An 18,789-nucleotide genomic window follows, 5' to 3' on the forward strand; every position below is an offset into this window, starting at 1 on the left:
AGCAGGTCTTTTTTTTTTTTTTAACTTTTTTTTTTTTTTTTGGTGGGGGTGGGGGTTCTTTGATTGGGGTTTGGTTTGATTTTGTTTTGGTTTGGTTTATTTTGTTTTGGTTTGGATTTGGTTTTGGTTTTACTTTGTTTTGGTTTGGATTTGGTTTTAGTTCTGTTTGTTTTGGTTTAGATTTGGTTTTATTTTATTTTGTTTAGTTTGTTTCATTTCATTCCATTTAATTTTATTTTAAATTTTGTTTTATTTTTAATTTCATTATATTTTTAATTTCATGTTTCATTTTATTTTTAATTTAATTTTATATTTTTATTTCATTTTTATTTAAATTTTAATTTTCTTTAATTGGGGTTTTGTTTTGTTTTGTTCTAGCTAATAATAAATTCAGACTAAGACACTGGGGCAACATGCACCATCAGAGACCATAGTAGCATCTTCTTCCCCTGTTGATTTGGCTCATGTAGGGTTCAAACTTGAGTTTCACTGAAGCACTTCATTTAAAGTAAGTTTTACCTTGTAGCTGACTGATGCTGAATTAGAGCAGAGAATTATTTGCCAGAGTTTAAAAGGAATAAAAAAAAAAAAAAAAAAAAAGAAAGAGAAAAAAATAAAGAAGAAAAAAAGTTATTAACCCCCAGTTTTATTCCCCAAATGATAACGTAGAAATTTAATCTAAACACTAGCAAAGAGCCCTCTGTATCCTTACCAGGGTGGATGGCTAATTTTAACTTTCCAGTTGTTAAAAGTCCACTGTTCCTGAGCTAGTGTAGAATCTTTTGTCTGTGTTGGATGTTTTTTGGGTTTGGTTGTTTTTTTTATTTTATTTTATTTTTATGAGTAAATGCATTACTACAATGGTGTCATAAAAAAAGAAGAAAATAAAAAATAAGAAAAGAAAAAAAAAAAGCAAAATGCATTTTGAAGCAAAATAATGCATTTTACCTTTGGGAATATGATCATTTCAGGCAGCATTCCCTATGGGAAAGGTGATACCAGCTCTGATATGCAAAGCATATGATAACTTATCATTCTAACTTCAACATATAATAGGGATTGTGACCTGATATTTGGAGATGTAAATATTACCCAACATATTACCCTAAGGGATTAGAGCATTCTAGTCAACAAGTCTTTTTTTGTTTGTTTGTTTTTATTTTGGTTTTTATTTTTTAACAAAAACTGTTATTGTTTGGTGTGAAACAGCCATGGCTGACAGAAGAGGAGTGGAAATGTCTCTAAATATGGTCTCTGAACAGTCAGACCCCTATGGGACTCTTTATCTAGGAGCAAAAGGAGTGCTTGGAAACTTAAGAAAATGTTGCTTTAAGCTGGAAGATTCTGGAGGCACCGGGGGGATGATTTTTATGCCCTCTGCCTCCCAGTCAGAGCCTGCTGGCGTTGCAGCAGGGGACAGACATGTTAGTTGTTCACTAGAAGTTTTGTCTTATATTAAATTGTATACAGTTTTTATTCTAACCACTAACTAGGGTAGGATGCCCCTCCAGGACAAGCAGAAAACGTCTTTTAATTTCTCCCCTTTTTCTTAATCAAGTGTTGTGCAAATCTGTTCAACTTTGTAAATATTTGCAGACATCATCATCATCCTCATCCTCATTTTTACGTTACTCTTCTCTTGTGTTAACACATTTCTATGGCTTTGTGGGAGTTGGGGGGAGCTGTTTTTGGAAGGAGCCACCCCTCAGGACATCCCCACAAACGGTCACACATGTTGCAAGCTACATGTGCTTTTTATTTCTTAACCTGTTTATCTGTACATAAAAAAGTAGAGAAGCAAAAAACTAGGGGAAACAGATATACTTTTTAGACTATCAAGTCACATATTCACCTTTTTACAACTTTTGTTTAAAAAAAAAAGGAAACAAAACAAACAACAACAAAAAAACCAAACCCCAACCCCTTAAACCCTGAGACTCTACGGTAAAAAAAAAAAAAAAAAAGAGAAAAGAAATAAAAATAAAATAAAAAGCAATTGCAGTTGAGATGTTTTTATCTTGTTAAAGCTGAAAGCTCTGGAGATTGGAGTGTGTGTTAGCAGGACTTGACTAGTCACAGTGGACCCGCTTCCCTTTGTGCCCAGCTGTGGGGGTGCCAGCAGGGACTGCCAGGCTGCTGGCTCTGCTGACAGGTATCTGGATCATTACCTGAAACTGTTCTAGGGGCTTGGACTACATAGTAAAAAAAAAAAAAAAAAAAAAGAGAGAGAGAGAAAAAAAATAGAGCTTAGTGTAAAATAATTTTATAAATGATCTTTTGTACTTTAGGACATCAAATTGTACAACTTTTGTATATATAAAAGCTTAGGAACTTTCTGTTTAGCAGGAAGGAAACACATTCCTACACTTTTAATGTATATGTTTGTTATAATGTCCATGTAAACATATGCCCTATGTTTGTGCCTTTTAATTAGTTTGTCTCAATAAACAAAAATGTAGAGAAGAATATGTAGCTATGGCTTTGTTACCACTGTTCTTACCCCAGCTGTGTAGAGCTCTTTGTTTGTCTGCACTCTGCAGGCAGCTGCATGACTTGGGCCCTGTGGCTGACTCGAGGCATGCCAGGTTAATGCTCCCCCCCAGTGAAACCTCCCCCAGCCCCTAGCAGAGAGCAGCCCATGCTGCTGGGGCCCTGCATGTTGGGGCATGTAGTACCCAGCCACCTCCCATCCCCCTGGCAGTGATGCCAGCTTGCACCAGGTGTAGTGTTCTGGATCTGGGTAAACTGCAGAGGTGACCCTTAGGTGAAGTTTGGGTGTCCCCCAAGCTTACCAAACTCTAAGCAAGTGACCCCCAAAGCATCGAAGGCAATATGGAAATGTATACTAGAAGTGGTTATCTATGAATTGCTGACAATAAACAGGTGTGAGACTGTATTGTATGTTGTCAATTCCTGTAGTACTGGCAGTGGGTGCTGCAGGCAGCTCAGCCTGCCCTGCTGATGGGCTTTTTATCCCGGCAGAGTAGCAGCAGAATAAACACATTAAACACTGGCAAGGACATTGGGCAAGGTGACAGTGGCTTCCCAAGCCACTAAGCAGGGTGCTCTCAGCACACAGGGATAGGAAAAGGGCTGTTTCCTTTTTATTTCATGTTGGTTCTGCTCGAATGTACCTGGTTTATGTCCACAAAGCTGCATTAGCTGATTGTCAAGCCTGTTTCATTTGTACTTGGGTAAACATTTGCTTTGTGCTGTGTATAAATGGGTCTGAGGTGTGCTCCTCGGCTGTCTTGATGCCCACATCAATCTCACTCTGTGATGCCTTCATATACAAAATACATTTAGCTGTTCTTCAGCAACCCAAAAGCTCTCTGCTCAGGTACTTTCTGCCATGCGTGCACTGCCTTGCCCTGCTGAGGCCACATCTGGAATATTGTGTCCAGTTCTGGGCCCCTCAGTTCAGGAAGGACCTCAGGGAACTGCTTGAGAGAGTCCAGCACAGAGGCACAGAGCTGCTGCAGGCAGTGGTACATCTCCCTGTGAGGCTAGGCTGAGGGAGCTGGGGCTTGGAGCAGAGGAGCCTGATGGCTGTCCTCATTCCTGGTGATAAAGATGTGTAGGGCTGGAGCCAGGTTCTGCTCAGGGATGTCCAAGGACAGCACAAGGGGCACTGGGGACAAGGTGGAGCAGAGGGGGTGCGACGGGAACAAGGGAAAAGTTTGTCACTGTGACGGTGACAAGAGCCCTGGAGCAGGCTGCCCAGAGAGGTTGTGGAGTCTCCTCTGGAGACCTTCCAAACCCACCTGGATGTGTACCTTTGTGACCTGCCCTGGGTGCTCCTGCTCTGGCAGGGGGGCTGGGATGGCTGATATTTCGAGTTCCCTTCCCACCCCCGCCACTGCGTGGTTCTGTGGCATCTTCTCGCCCGCCGCTCCGGGAGCGGCAGGGCAGCTGCGGGCGGCCGGTGCCGGAGCGCTGAGCGATCTGCTCGGCAACTCGAGGCACTGCAGCACGGGGGAGTTCCGGCTCCAAGAAAATGGTGGCTGTGAAGAACAGATGCTCCTGTTACACCGAGTTAGTTTCTATGCAGCTGATGAGCTTAGCCTAGTTTATTTCATGGAAACTTTTAAGATGGATCTAGTCCAAGAGCCAGGGAAGCCTATTGCTGCCCTTGATTGCAGTGGGGTTTTGGATCCAGCCCATTCAGGTCTCTGATTGCAAAGCCTTCAATGGGAGTTCTATTTTTCCTTCTGAAGTTTCCAGCATTCACTACCAGGTTGATGGCTCAGCACCACCTGTGGGCTTTAAAGCTGAGTTTTGTCTTTGAAGGATTTGTGGCCTGGAAAGTCAGGATGGGCAGGAGAAGGAGTCCTGCAGGCAAGGAGGGCAAGTGAGGGTGGGGAGACACTGGGACAGGTTGCCCAGGGAGGTTGTGGATGCCCCCTCCCTGGAGGTTTTCCAGGCCAGGTTGGATGAAGTCTTGAGCAACCTGGGCTAGAGGAAGGTTGGAAGGCAGAGGGTTGGAACTAGATGATCCTGAAGGTCCCTTCCAACCTAAACCATTCCACGAGTCTCTGAGTTGTACCTGAGTGTTGTAAGTTGGGGGATTTCTGCTCAGTCAAGCCTAGGGATGGCAGAGAGGCACAGTTGTTGTTCTCAGCTGTCAGTTAAATTCCATTTGCCATTCTTCACAAGATTTTCTCCCCCCTTGCATGAACTTTTTCTTTCAAGTGGCAGGAAAAAAAAGTATTTCATGTGTTTGCATTAACCAGGAGAGGTTTACAGCAAAGCACCCCAGCCCCAATAAGCTGTTTGAGCCACAGCAATCCCAGGTTACATAAAGGGGCTGGGGTTGCAGGGATTAGTTGGTGGCATTACTGCTGCTGCTAAGCCTCCAAGTTCTGCTTGCTCCTCACTCACTTTTATTTTTGAAACAGTTACTCTGAGCTGCATTTTGAGACCTGCTTGTGGTCAGTTTTCCAGGTAGATTCCCAACAAAAAGGGAGGAAAACGTGGGTTTGAAGGCCACCTGAGCTTTCTAAAGCAGCCAGCACTCGGATGGGTCCCTCTGTGGGAGCTAAGTGGACACCACTTTGCCACTGCTGGGTTCTTCTGGAAACTCCTGCCTTGCTTTATTGGTGGCTTAGTTTATCCATCTCCAAAATAGACTGAACAGTGTTTTCAAAAGGCAGCTATTAAAAGCACTTCCAAGTTTCTAAATGCCTTTGAGGTCTGTCTCAGTGCTTAAGTGGAACTTTTCACCAGTGCTTTTTAGGAGAAAGAGTTAAGTGTAAAAATAAATCTCTTCCTAATTGTCAGGCAGAATGAAGCTTAAAACCTGATCCCCTTTTCCCTTATTTGTGTAATTCAGTGTGCTTATGCTTCTTGCTTCTCTTTGGGTCATTCGCTCACAGCTTCCAGAGCAGCAACTGAGGAATAGCAGAGGAACTTTGTGCTAATTTTTATGTCAAAAATAGCTTTCACCTTTAAATGAGGCTCAGTGGTGGAGGCTCAATGACTGTTTCCTAATTACAAAAAGAATGCTGCTGGAGCTTCTGCTGTGAATCCCTTCTACAGCTGCCTTCGGCTTCGACTGTCAGCCCCTGGTTAAAATTTAGTACTGAGGTCCTGACCTAGAAACAAGCCTTTTTTGGTATTGGTTTGGAAAAAGTATTTTCAGTGCTAAGAGAGACCGAGCCAGGCAGCTCCCTCAGTATGGGCTGCCAGGAGCCTTCAATGGGAAATTAATTTTCTTACACGTTGCATCACTCTGAAGCTCGAAAGAGTGCAGGGAAAGCAAGGCTTAGGAGTTTAGAGAATAAGAACAGATTGGGGATTTTTGGTTCTCCAGGTTCCAGGGCTACTTGGAGCCATTTTTTTACAGCCCTGGGTTTTTCTGTAAGGAAGTATTTTGAAAAGCAGACATTGGCAAAACATTTCAGCCTTGGCATCTGTGTGTGTCAGGGTACAGAGCTCTGCTTTCCTTGCAAAGCCTTTCCAGTAGCAGCCTCCCAGATCAACCCATTTAGCAGACAAACAAGAGGCATTTTCAGGCTGTGTGGCACTTTTTGTTTTGCAGAGAAGGCAGAAATACTCCATTCACCTTTTCACTTAATTGTTCTCACCAGCTGTCCAGACAAAAACATTTGTGTTCTGTGTTTTCTGTGCATGGTTTGTTTTTCAGGGAATCAGTTGGAACTGGCTGAATTAAATTCACTTAATTCTTTCTAGTTGTGTATTTTTATTCCCATTTCTTTTTACTTCCCAGCATCATTAGCAGCTCAGACTCATATCAAAGGACAGGAAAGAAATGTGATGAAATTGCCCCAAACAAGCCTGGATTAGGGCAAGAGATGGCAGTGAACAGAGCTCCCTGCAAGGCTCTGTGTCACAGAGGAGATGCTGATCCAGGGTTAACTTTGGGAAAGCAAATGTTGTGGCACATGTACACACTGGAAGCCAAAGGTTTGCCTCTTATCTTTTCTCTCCTTCTGATGTCTGTTCCTTGTCAAAGCCTTACAGATTTTTACCCGGGCTGAGGATTGCTTCGCTGCCAGACAGGGATGAAACGACCGAGCTGAGGAAAAACCTCTGCACAGAGGCCAGTCCTGTGAGAGCTTTGGACCATCCCAATCGCATGTTCAGCATCCAGCAGCCACAGATGGTCTTGCTGGCTGGGCAGGGTGCTGCAGGAGGCCAGCTGTGGGTGCCTGGAGGCTGTGGTGATGCTCCCGCAGCATGTCTAGGGGGTTTGGAGAGCTATGAGGGAGGCAGAGACCCTGCCCTTTCTGCTGTTCATGCCACTCTTTGGCCTCTGAAAACGGGAAGTGTTTTCCCTGTGCACGCTGGCTCCTGTGATGTATAAGAGGAGATCACATCCCAGCCAGAGCTGCTCTGGTGTGGATGCAAGCTGTCAGCTGCTGGATGCTGGAGACGGCTGCTTTTTGTCTGTGATCAGAGTAATGCTCTCTTATAATCCATCTCTCATGTTCAGCCTTCGGGCAGGAGCCATCCTCCTCCTCACCCCAGGCATGCACGGAGTTAGTGTGGTCTGAAATCCAGGAGGATGCTACAAAGCTGTGGAGGAGACCCCAAAGCAGCCCCGGAAAGCAGCTCTCGGATGCTGCTCCACACCTGGGCATGAGGGGCTGGCCTGGGTCAGAGGTGCCCAATTCTGCAGGCACACACGGGGGTGGTGGGGGCATTGTGGGGGTTCCTCAGTCCCCCCAGGCCTTCATCAGGGGTTGGCTCACCCCCAGGGCCGGGCAGGGCCCGGCGGGGACAGAGGACTGAGCGGTGTCAGCTCCTCGACACCTCCGGTCGGGCCGAATCACGCTGCCCCAAGCAGGGACCCCACCGTCCCGGGGAGGGAACACCCAGACCCCAGGAGTGGCCCCAAGCGACCCCGGTCCCTGCTGCATTTCGGCTCGACCGCCGCTAGGCCCCGCTCCCCGCGATCCCCCCCCCCCCCACCAACCCCAACCCCGGGCCCGGCCCCGGCCCCGGCCCCGGCCCCGGCCCCGCCGCGCCGCCCCCAGCTGTCGGGCACGGCGGCCGCCCCCGCCCCCGCCCGCCCGCCACGTACGTCTCCCGTCCCGGCTCCTTTCCATGGTTCCCGGTGTGACTGCTGCCGACCGCCGCCGCCGCCGCCGCCGCCGCCGCCGCCCCCGCCCCCGCAGTGAGGCGCCGACCGCCGGTAAGGCGCGGGCGAGCCGGGGCTCTTTGTGCGCCGGGCCGGGCTGGGCCGGGCGGTGCCTCCCGGCCTGCGCGGGCTGAGGCCCGGAGCTTGGAGGGCCCCGGCGAGGAGCGGCTCCTGGGGCTGCGCGGCCGAGCCGGGGGGTTGAGCCCTGCCGAGCCCGGGGTTGTGGGGCCGGCGGCCGCTCCTGAGTCCCGGCGGCGCGGGGTGGGTTGCCGGGGATCGGCCTCCACCGGTGCCCCGAGGTGGCTGCGGCCGGGCCCGGTGCCCGGCGCGGGGCCGCGCCTGTTGCGGCTGCCCGGCTCCCCTCTCTAGAACCGGGCTGGGAGCCGGGAGGCTGGGGCCTCCTCAAGCGCCCAGAGAGTCCCTTCAGCCGTGCCTGGGGCCCTGCTGCCAGCCCTGGTCCCCGTCCCGGGGGTGCGGCTGTGCCCATCGCCGCGGCGGGGCTAGGGGTACAGGGGGAAGCGTCCCCATCGCCCTGCGGGGCCGGGGTCGGGAGGGCAGAGCCCGGCCATGGGGCAGCGCCCGCGGCCCCCTTTGCCCCCGGAGCATCGCCGCTGGCCAAGCGTGGCTCCTGTGGAGCTGGGCGTGCGTGGGCAAAGTTTGGATGTTGGCTTCCCGCTGCGGGACTCATCCCCTTCCTCTGCTCCTGCTTCGGGCCGCGCTGTGCTCCCCAGCCCTGACACCTCCTGGGGTGGGTCACGCCGTAGTGTGCGAGCTGCGTCAGGGCCCCGGCGTGCCAAGGCACCGGCGGGCACCTCCTGGGATCGGGGCTCTTTGTGGACGCCCATCCAGGTGCCCAGCCACATCTCCCTCTAAAGACGGAGGGCACCGGGCATCATCCTGCCGGGCTGCTCCTCCAGGGTGCCCGGCCAGCACGGAAATTGCCCCCGAAGGGTTGTGGGCAGATGGCAATGGAGAGGAGTTTGAGAGCTGCCTGAGCTGTGCAGTCTCGGCTTCAAAGCAGCACTCCCTGCTCTGTGCCTCGTCAGGCAGCTTGGGAAGGCTTCTTTCTATTATTTGTTTAAAAAGCAGCGAAGTTGCAGCTTCTCCTCACACCTCCTCCTGCTGCCACCGCCGGCAGGGGGACGGAGCGCTGAGGAAATCCACACGGGAAAGCTGCCGTCCTGGGCTGACCCCTGAGCCTGCAACTGGGACTCTGCTGCTGGGGCTGCCCTCGCCTCCTCTTCCTCCTCCTTCATCTCAGCGACACAGGCTGCAGCAGCATCTGCTCTGCTGCGGAGCTTTTAGTGTTTTTTAAGAAGGGTCTCCCGTGGAAGCACCTGGCTGGAGCTCAGGGCTGGGTCAGTGAGACCCCAGCAGGGCTGTGGGAGAGGAGGTTGGCTGGCGCCAGTGGCAGGGCTGGAGGAAAGCTTTTGGTGGTCCTCAGGACAGAGGAGTGCCCTTGTTGGCTCTGCTTTTCTCGTGGCTCCCTGTCATTGTGCACCCAGCTCTCATGGCCTTCCCTGCCATGATGCCTGTCCACCCTGGCAGTGTCTGTGCTGTGGTGAGGATGTGCCTGATGCTGGCAGACCCTTGCACGCCGATCCCTAAGTGCCTGCAGCCCCTTCCCAATGCCAGACCCTCTGAAGGAAACACTTGTCAGTCAAAGATGGGTTGGAGGCTCCCATCCTCTTCTCAGAGCAAAGTTCCCAGGAAAGTTTTGACTTTGTCAGCATTTACTAAAAAAAGACCTTTCAAACCAGCATCTGACACTGTACTCTGACACCTAACCTCTTCGCACGGCCAGACCCATGGCATGATTGAGCAGACTTTGCCATCCTGGCAGCCTGGGCACTGCTGTCCCTATTAATCCTGGGCCGATAAGAGCGGATGAGGAGCCGACAGAGCTTCCTGGTGTGGTAGTGTGAGGGTTGGGTCCTTATCTTCCTGCACCAACAGCCTCTGCAGGGGCAAAGATAGCAGGGACGCTGCTGCTGGTGCTGGCATGCCCAGGGGAACAGCCAGGAGAGGAACTGGAGAGTCCTTTGTGCCCGGGGGCTGTGCTGTGAGGGTAACATCTCAGGGTGGGACCTGTGGGGAGGGGGCTGCTGCTGTAACCCTCCGGGTGCGCTTGAGGTGTGCTCATGGTCAGAGTTGGGTGCCTGAAGGGGGGCTTACAAGAAAGCTGTGAAGGGACTTTTGACAAGGGCTTGGAGTGATACAGGGTGAGAGGGAATGGACTGATGCTTGAGGAGAGCAGATTGAGACTGGAGATGAGGAATTGATTCTTAACAGTGATGGTGGGGAGACACTGGAACAGGTTGCCCAGGGAGGCTGTGGCTGCCTCCTCCTGGAGGTGTTCAAGGCCAGGCTGGATGAGGCCTTGGGCAACCTGGGCTGGTGGGAGGTGTCCCTGCCCATGGCAAACAGTTGGAACTGGCTGATCTGTAAGGTCCCTTCCAACCCAAAGCTTTCTGTGATTCTGTGAAAAATTGTATGCTATAAAGTAAGTAATGACACAAAGCCCCTCACAGTGTGTGAAGTGGTAATGGGTCCTCGTTGTGGCTGGGGTTACAGCACCTCTGTCACCATGGCTGAGGTGCAGAGGGAGGTTGGCTGAAGCTTCAGCTCTTCTTAGTGGCCCTAGGCTTGCAGCAGTGGCTCAGGGACTGTTTTTTCTCAAGCTTCAGTCCTGGCTTTGGCTGGAGCTGGCTGGGCACGACAGTGCCTGAATGGAATGGGGTGGTGGGAAGGGGAAAGAAACTCACCCGAGGTGGATGGAAAGCTGGCTGAAAATAACGGGAAATGGGAACAGATGGAACATCTGGGTCTGGTTCTTGCACCACTTCCGATGGGCGTTCGGTAGCTGCCACCTCCGGGGGATGGTGGTTGAGACTCTGCTCCTCCATCGAGCAGCCCCAGTAGTGCTGCTCTGGTAGTGCCCAAACCACCGCTGTCCCGTGAGTGTCAGCCACCAGCCAGCCTCATCCCCTGCCCCAGGGACTCCCCACATCCACCCCGGGGCTGGGAGGGTACAGGCTGCGGTGCCCCCGGCCGCGATGCCCCCTGTCCCGCCCCGCCGGCCGCCTTTGATGCGGGTGAGTGGCAGGTCCATTGTGGCTCCTTTGTGCCTCCCTCGGTTCTCGGGGTCCACACAAAACCTGCCATGGAAACCAAAGGCAGCCGCTGCCCCAGGAAACCCGCAGGCGCAATTAGGAAATGCAAATACAAATGCAAATTCCTCCCGGGGACAGAAAAGTTGTCCCGGGGCCACCAATGTCCCTCGGGTCGCTGGTGTCCCCAGCTGCGGGGATGGGGAAGGCATCAGGGTGGCAGGAACTGGGGTGAGCTGCTTTTGGGGGTGCCTTGGTCTGCTGTGTGCTCGGAACAGGGCATCTCGGCCAGTGCTGAGTGGTGACTCAGAGGTGACAATGTGACATTGATCGTTTTTTCCATCCTCTCGGTTGCCCAGTGACAAACAAACAAACAAGTGTCTAAAACTCTGTAACTGCCCTGCAGGAACTGTCCCCTTCCTCTGTGGCTGCGCATGGCTGGGCTCTGGCATGTCCCCGTGGCTCATGTCCCCGTGGCTCCTGGTCCTGCCTGGCTCTTCTGGGGTGTGGTTTGGGGGGCAGCTGTCTCTCATGCCCTGCAGCCAGGGCGTGTGAGCCTGGCAGAGCGAAGGCAGGCTGCTGGTTCTCCTTTAAGGACCCTCCTGGCCAGAGGCTTCAGGTCTTCATTCCTAGGTGGCATTCATGAGCAGTGGATGCTCTGGCCCTCCCTCAGGTCCCCAAGGAGGGTGGAGGTAGAGTGTGGGTAGAGTGGGAATAATGAGGATGGAGAGGAGAGTGGAGAGGTGAAGGGAGGATCTGAGCAACTCCCCTCGCTGAGAGGAAGTGCTAATGTTTTCTTTTCCATTATCTGCTGGAAGAGCTGTAGCCAGGAGCTGGGGAGGTGAGGTTGGCACGTGGCGAGCATTGTCCACAGCAGTAATCTGCATGGGGAAGGGCAGATTGATGCACGAAGCTGAGCCCAGTCTAGGGCTGGTCTGCTTCAAACCCAGATTTCATTGATGGCTTTTAGTCCTTTCCTGGAGTGGTGTGGGATGTGCATTCCCATTAGTGGTGCTTTCCCCTGTTCCCAGGCTGCTTTCATTGCTGGGCAATGAGCTCTGACTCCTGGAAGGGGCATTTCTTCCTTCTGCCTGGCAGCTCTTCCACCCCTGCCCATGCTGCCTTCCCCAGGGAAGGAGCACACAGCTGGGCACATCAGGCTGCTGGCACTGCAGCCTTCCCACTGCCCTTAGCGTGGGCATGCCTGGCTTGGACAGGGGGAAATATGCTGAGGGAACTGGGGGTGTTTAGTCTGGAGAAGAGGAGGCTGAGGGGAGAATTTCCTTTGTTGCAAGAGTGGTCAGGGGTTGGAAAATCCCAGCCTGGGGTTGCAGGATTCTGGGATTGCAGACCAGGTCAGGATCCTGTGTCATTTCTGTCTGGAGCTGTGTTGGAGCAGAGGGAATGACACAAACTCACTTGTTTGGTCTTTGAGGGCTTTCCTCTCTACCACAGACCTCGTTGTGCCAAGGATGGAGGCTTCCTGAGGCTGGCAGGAGGGACCTGGCATGTTGCTGCTAATGAAATCTCTGTCTCTGATGAGGTGTCACCTTCCAAGCACATTCTCCTCTGCTGAGCAAGGTCCCCAGCGCAGGAGGCCAAGGCCCGGCATGGATCCCTGTGGTGCTGTGTCCCAGGACAGCGTGGCCCTGGCAGTGCCCAGGCTGCTGGCTGGGCCGTGGCAGGGTAGCTTGCATCAGCCATATGGCTTAGAGACTCATAAAGCAGGGAGAGAAGGAGCTCCTCCATCTGCAGCTTAATTAGGCCCTTTCTTCCCTGGCTCTTGGCTGGCAGCGTGGGGCTGAGTGGGGCTGTGGCACGGTGGCAGTGCTGGCTTCTGGTGCATGCCAAGGGATGGGTGGCAGCACAGGGTGGCTGCTGTGTGGCAGGTGGGCAGGGGGCAGGAGCCTTTTCGCTGGATCTGTGCCATGTGTCATTGCTGCACCACGTAGCTGGGAGAGGTGAAGGGTCCTGCTTGGGAGAGCAGGCTGGGGTCCTGCTTAACTGCACCCTAAATGCCTACAGGAGCACAGAGTGGTTTAGGTGGGAAGGGACCTCAAAAATCATCCAGTTCCAACCCTCTGCCATGGGCAGGGACACCTCTCACCAGCCGAGGTGGCTCAAGGCCCCATCCAAGCTGGTCTTGAGCACCTCCAGGGAGGGGACAACTACGACCTCCCTGGGCAGCCTGTTCCAGTGTCTCCCCACCCTCACTGTAAAGAATTTCTTCCTCATCTCCAGTCTCAATCTCCCCTCTCCTGGCTCAAAGCCATTGCTCTTAACCTGATCAGAACAAGCCCTTTCAAAAAGTTCCTCCCCAGCTTTTTTGTAGTTCCCTTCAGGTACTGGAAGGCCTCAAGATCTCCTCAGAGCCTTCTCTTCTACAGGCTGAACAGCTCCAGCTCCCCCAGCCTGTCCCCACAGGGGAGCTGCTCCAGCCTATGATCATCTCCACAGCGTCCTCTGGACCTGCTCTAACAGTTTGATGTCCTTCTTGTGCTGGGGGCAGTGGGATGGCCCCAGGGTTCCCTCAACTTCTGTGGAGAGGCTCTGCTGGGACGTGGCTCCCTCTCTCCTTCCCAGATGTCAGGGCAGGAGGGCAGCCCAGCGGAGTCTTTGCACACCTACTTGTTGGTCAAGTTGTTGTAGATGTCAAAACCACAGGCAGGTGACAGCCTGGGACCCCTGTGGCTCTCCTCTTCCTCACCAGCTTATTCTGTCTGCTCATCAAAGTCTCCCTGTTGCTGCATCTTCTGTTGTCCTCCTTTGCTGCCCTTGTCGTCTCTGCAGGGCCACCTGAAAGCACAGGCAGGGTGATGGAGGTGCAGGACCATCCCACACAGGTTGCTCCTGTGTCCTTGGTGGGTTTCACCATGCTGATAGCAGGGTGAGCCAGGGGCTTTCCTCCTCCTTGGCCGTGGTTTAGTGCCCCGAGGGAAGGGGTTGCCAGCAGCCTGATCACCTTTAAATCTTTTTAGCAGACCTCAATGGCCAGGGCCCTGTCCTGGTAATAATTCACCCTGCGAGTTCCCAGGGAGAGGCTTCCTTGACTAATTTTGTTTCCATAGAAACTCGGGCGGGCTCCTGCTGTGCAGAGCCCCGGGCAAATCAATATGTGGTTTTTTCCCCTTTGCACATTAAGCCATGGCCCTGGAACCCTGGCAGCAGGAGAGCAGCAGCTGGAGGTGCTGGTGGCTGGCTGGCACCTTGGTGATGCCTTCACCTGCCTTGGCCCTAGGCTGTGCTGCCTGTCCCTACCCATCCCTGACAGGCTTCACAGGATGCCCAGGGCCAAATCCTGCACAGATGTTCTGCGCTGTGGGCTGGGTCAGGGCCAGCCCAGTCTAATTCCAGTCCATTCTAAGGACTGTGAATTTGGGTAGACAGAGGCAGGAGCTCGGCGCTGGGCACAGGACGGTGGCAGTGCTGGCACCCAGGTGGTGCTGCTGTGCCCTGCAGTGAGCAGCCCTGGCTCCTCCCAGCCCTTCCAAACGAGATCTAAGCTGATTGCTCAGCCGGGACCAGCCCGTTTGGATGTCAGTGGTGAAAGGTCACCGACGTTCAGCCACCTCGGGGAACGATCTGAGATCAGGCCCTCTGCTTCAGGCAGCCTCTGGCACCTCATTTGCAGCAGGTTGGGAGGGGCTGGGTTGGAAGAGGCTGAGCTAAGCCACACGGAGGGGTGCTGGGTTACCTTAATCGCTCACACTTGCTTGACCTATTTTTTTTTTCTTAATCCCTTCCTGGAAACCTTATTTCATGTTTGAATTCCCTCAACTATTTTAGGAATGTCGCCCTACCAAGATCAAATTACCTCTCAATGAGAGCAGTGCAAGGCAGCCTCCGAGGCAGGCAGCTTCTTGATGAGGATCTGGAGCCTCCTCACTCATGTGGCCTTAGTTTGGGCTGAGGGGGGCTGGCATTCTGCTGTGGCAAACGGGTGTGAAAGATGGGGATTAGCTCAGTGCTGAAGGGCAGGGGTTGTCTCTGCAGAGAGGGCTGGGGGCATCCCAGTGTGACCACAGTGCCAGGACCCCTGGTGCTGGGCAGCCCCTTGCAGCCCTGGTGAACCCTCTGCATAGAATCACAGAATTGTTTGGGTTGGAAGAGATTTCCAAGGCCATTGAGTCCAACCATTGACCCAACCCCACCATAGCCACTAAACCCTGTCCCTGAGTGCCATGGCCACAGGTTTCTTGAACACCTCCAGGGATGGGGACTCCACCACCTCCCTGAGCAGCCTGTGCCAATCCCTGACCACTCTTGCAGCAAGGAAATTTTTCCTCAACCTGACCCTCCCCTGGCACCATTTCAGGCCATTTCCTCTCCTTCTATCACCTGAGACTAGGGAGAAGAGCCCAACCCCCACCTGGCTCCAGCCTCCTCTCAGGGAGTTGGAGAGAGCAATGAGGTCTCCCCTCAGCCTCCTCTTCTTGAGACTAAACCCCCCCAGCTCCCTCAGCTGCTCCTCCCTAGCCCTGTTCTCCAGACCTTTCCCCAGCTTCATTGCCCTTCTCTGGACAAGCTCCAGCCCCTCAATGTCCTTCTTGAAGTGAGGGGTCCAAAACTGATCCCAGGATTTGAGATGTGGCCTCACCAGTGCCCAGTACAGGGGCATGATCCCTGCCCTGCTCCTGCTTCCCACACCTTTGCTGATCTCCTGGCACTGCTGGGTGCTTCAGGTGCTGCTCTGGGGGAATATGGAGTGCCCAGCAGAGCCCTGCCTGGTTTTGCTGTCCTGGCTGAGCGTGGGCCCCAAGGTTTAGCTGGATGTTTTTGGTTTCTGAGCTGCCTGGGTGCTGGGGAGGGCTGACATCTGGTTGGCTGACAAAGGGAGCTCATAAATCTGTCTGGGAGGATGGCATGGCCACGGCTGGGTGAGCAATGAGTGCCCCGAGGCAGCAGCTTCTTCTCTTAAATGTCTTTGTGGTACCTCTCAGAGTGCAAATCTGGCCATGGGCTGCCCAGTAAAACCATCAGGTCATGCTGGCAGTGCCCTGCATCAGGACTGGAATCACTCCATGGCTCTCCCTGGTCCCCTCTTAGCTGCTCCTCCAGCTCTGAGTGCTGCTCTGGGAGCAGGGAGAGGAATTTTGTTCTGCAGAGGTGGGAGCTGCAGTGGGTCTGAGGGCTGCCTTCTGCTCTCCTCACTGACTGCTTTTTACTTGGAAAAGAGCCTGGACCCAGCCATTTTCATTTGTGGTAGAACAAGCATGAAGGGGGATCCTCAGGTGCTGATTTGTTTCCATGAAAAAGGATTTGCTGGCAGCAGTTTTCCAGGCTGTGGCCCCATGCACACCCCCCGGGGCAGGCTGGGCTGAGGAGGGGACTTTGGAGAGGCTGCTGAGGCCTCATGCTGCACATCCTTGGCCTGTGCTCTGCTTGTTTGCTCCTAGACATGACAATATTTTTTGTTCCTGATCATTTGCTTTTCACCCAAATTTCAGTCCTGCTATAACCACAGCTGCAGCTGCTGAGCAGCCACCTTCCCAGGCTGCTTGTTCTGTGTCAGCAATTCCTTTGCAGGGGCCTGGCTGCAGGCAGAGATCAGCAGACCTGCCCTGGCCAAGCTGCTACTTCTGGTTTAATGTCCCCAGTTTTGAGTCTTCCTCCACAAGTCTTCCCTCCAGAAGCTGGGGCACTGCCAGCCCTGGTCTCTAGATAATTCCCTGCATGGAGATGCCTCCTGCACTCCTGCTCTGCGTCCCCCATCCGAGTCACTGCAGCCCTGGGTACCAATGGATGCCCTCGTGATGGGTGCCCTTGGGAGAGTGGGTGAGTGCTGGGCTGGGGGAACAGGCACTGGCTGGTGTCACCCCCATGTCCTGGCTGCAAGTGGGGTGTTGTGGCTCAGCTGTGTTTGCTGGGCTGAGCTACACAGGCAGCGTGACAAGGGGAGCAAGGGCTGGGCGGGCTGGGCTGGCTGAGCAGTGCTTGAGCAATCCCATCTGTTGTCTGAGCTGCAGCAGGCACTGGGGAAGGGAATATTTGTGTTTGCACTTGGTGCCAAGGCTCTTCCCTAAGCTGGGAGAGCTGTGAGTGATGAGTCCCCCTGCTCTTACAGCTGTTGGTTCCTCTGTCAGGGCTGCATTCCTCCCAGAGCTGAGCAACTGTTGTTTCCAGCATGACATTACCACTCTGACCAACCCCTGGGACTGTCCAGCTGCTGCTGGATGGCTGAGCTGCAGGCAGCCTCCTGACACCTTGCCCTGTGTGCTCCTGCCCAGAGCCAAGCTGAAGCTGGGAGCTGTGACCATGTCCCCAGGGTGAGCCAGGAGCGGTTACTGCTGGATGGGAGGTTTTATTCTCAGGCTGGCAGGGGCATGGGGACAGTGCCAGCCTCACCAGTGTCCCTGCTGCCACCTCCCTGTGACCCACAACACAGGGACATGAGTGCCCAGAGCTTGCAAAGCCTTTAAGCTCCTCCTGCCATGGGCGCAGCAGAAGGGCAAAGGATTAGGGCTGTGCTCAGGGCTGGCTGAATGAATCACAGCATTCAGGGGCTCTCTGTGGCACAGCAGAGTAGGAACTATTTTAAGGGAGGAAGAAAGTTGATCAGGGAGCAGCTAAATGAGTCACCACAGCCTCCTTCTGCAGATGGGGCTCAAGGCGAGGAGCAGCCTGTGCCCTGGGCTCACGTCTGGGCTGGCACTTGGGCACCAGCTTTCTTCTTTGATTTTTGGAAGTCTGAAGGATTTTGCTTTCCTTGGCATCTTCCCAGCCCCTGACTGCTAGCACAGAAATAAGGGCCAGAAACACACTGAGCCCCTTCCCTACACAAGGGGCTGGGGGTCCTGCTGCCCTCCCCACTGTGCAGCTGAAGGTGCTGATGTGGACAGGCTGGGGAGAATCCTGCAGACACAGCCAGCAGTTTGTGCTCTGGATGAGCCCTTGCCAACAGCATGACTTGCTCTCTCTGGATTTTAACTCCTGCTGCTCTGCTGCTTTGCAATCCTCTGGACTGCAGCCACAATGGGCTGGTCAGGCTGCTGGGCCAGCTCATGTCAGCTCCACTATCACCTAGGAAGGTTGGACCGGATGGACCTTGGGGTCCCTTCCAGCCTGGCATTCAGGGGTTCAGTGACTTCTCAAACTGGGTTTTAAAGGCCATGTTTGCAGTGTTTCACTGCCTCAGCCCACAGTGGTGTTTGACCATGGGGCACACAGAGCTGCTCTGGGCTGTGCCAAGGCCACCGACTGCACCTTGGTTGTGCCAAACACACCCTTCACAACACCCCTCTGTGAACCCAGAAGCCTCCAGGTGTACCTTGGGGCTGGGAAGGTGCCTGCAGCGCAGTCCCTCAGGGTTGTTTGAAGCCAGATGTGCAGCAGAGGCTTTCTGGCACGTAAATATCTTGTGCCCATCCCTCATTCAGTTCATCTCCTGACCAGAGCCTTCCACTGCTGGGCGCAGTGCTGCTCTCCAGCATGGGCTGTGATCTCCAGGAGCTGTCCCCACTTCTTGATACCTTCTCCAGAGCAGAGTTTGAGTCAGGAGGAGCCCAGAGGGATGCCAGGGACGTTGCCAACCCCAGCAGATGGGATTTTCCAGTCTTAGTGGTTACAGAGAAGACCTTAAAAACACACTGAAAGGTCAGAGGCTGGGACACAAAGACTGCTGGCCGCAGGCACTCCTTGGTGCTTTATAGATCCTGGGATTTTGAAATGGATCTGGGGATTTCCAAGCCTATTTCCTGATTCTGGGGGCTGGTTTTGCTCTTTGAGGTTTATGGGCTAGCCATGGCATTGCTCAGATAAGGGTTCTCTGTAGAAGCTCCCATCTCCATGTTTGGATCATGGATTCACAGAATGGTTTTGGGTTGGAAGAGATCTTAAAGCTCATCCAGCTCCAGCCCCCTGCCATGGGCAGGGACACCTCCACCAGCCCAGAGTGCCCAAGGCCTCATCCAGCCTGGCCTTGAACACCTCCAGGGTGGGGACATCCACAGCCTCCCTGGGCACCCTGTTCCAGTGTCTCTCCGCTCTCACTGGCAAGAATTTCTTCCTCCAGTCTCAATCTCCCCTTTCCCAGCTCAAAGCCATTGTCCTTCATCCTATCCCCCCAGCTCCTTCTGA

Source organism: Indicator indicator, chromosome 30, assembly GCF_027791375.1.
Source record: "Indicator indicator isolate 239-I01 chromosome 30, UM_Iind_1.1, whole genome shotgun sequence".
Classification (NCBI taxonomy): Eukaryota; Metazoa; Chordata; class Aves; order Piciformes; family Indicatoridae; genus Indicator; species Indicator indicator.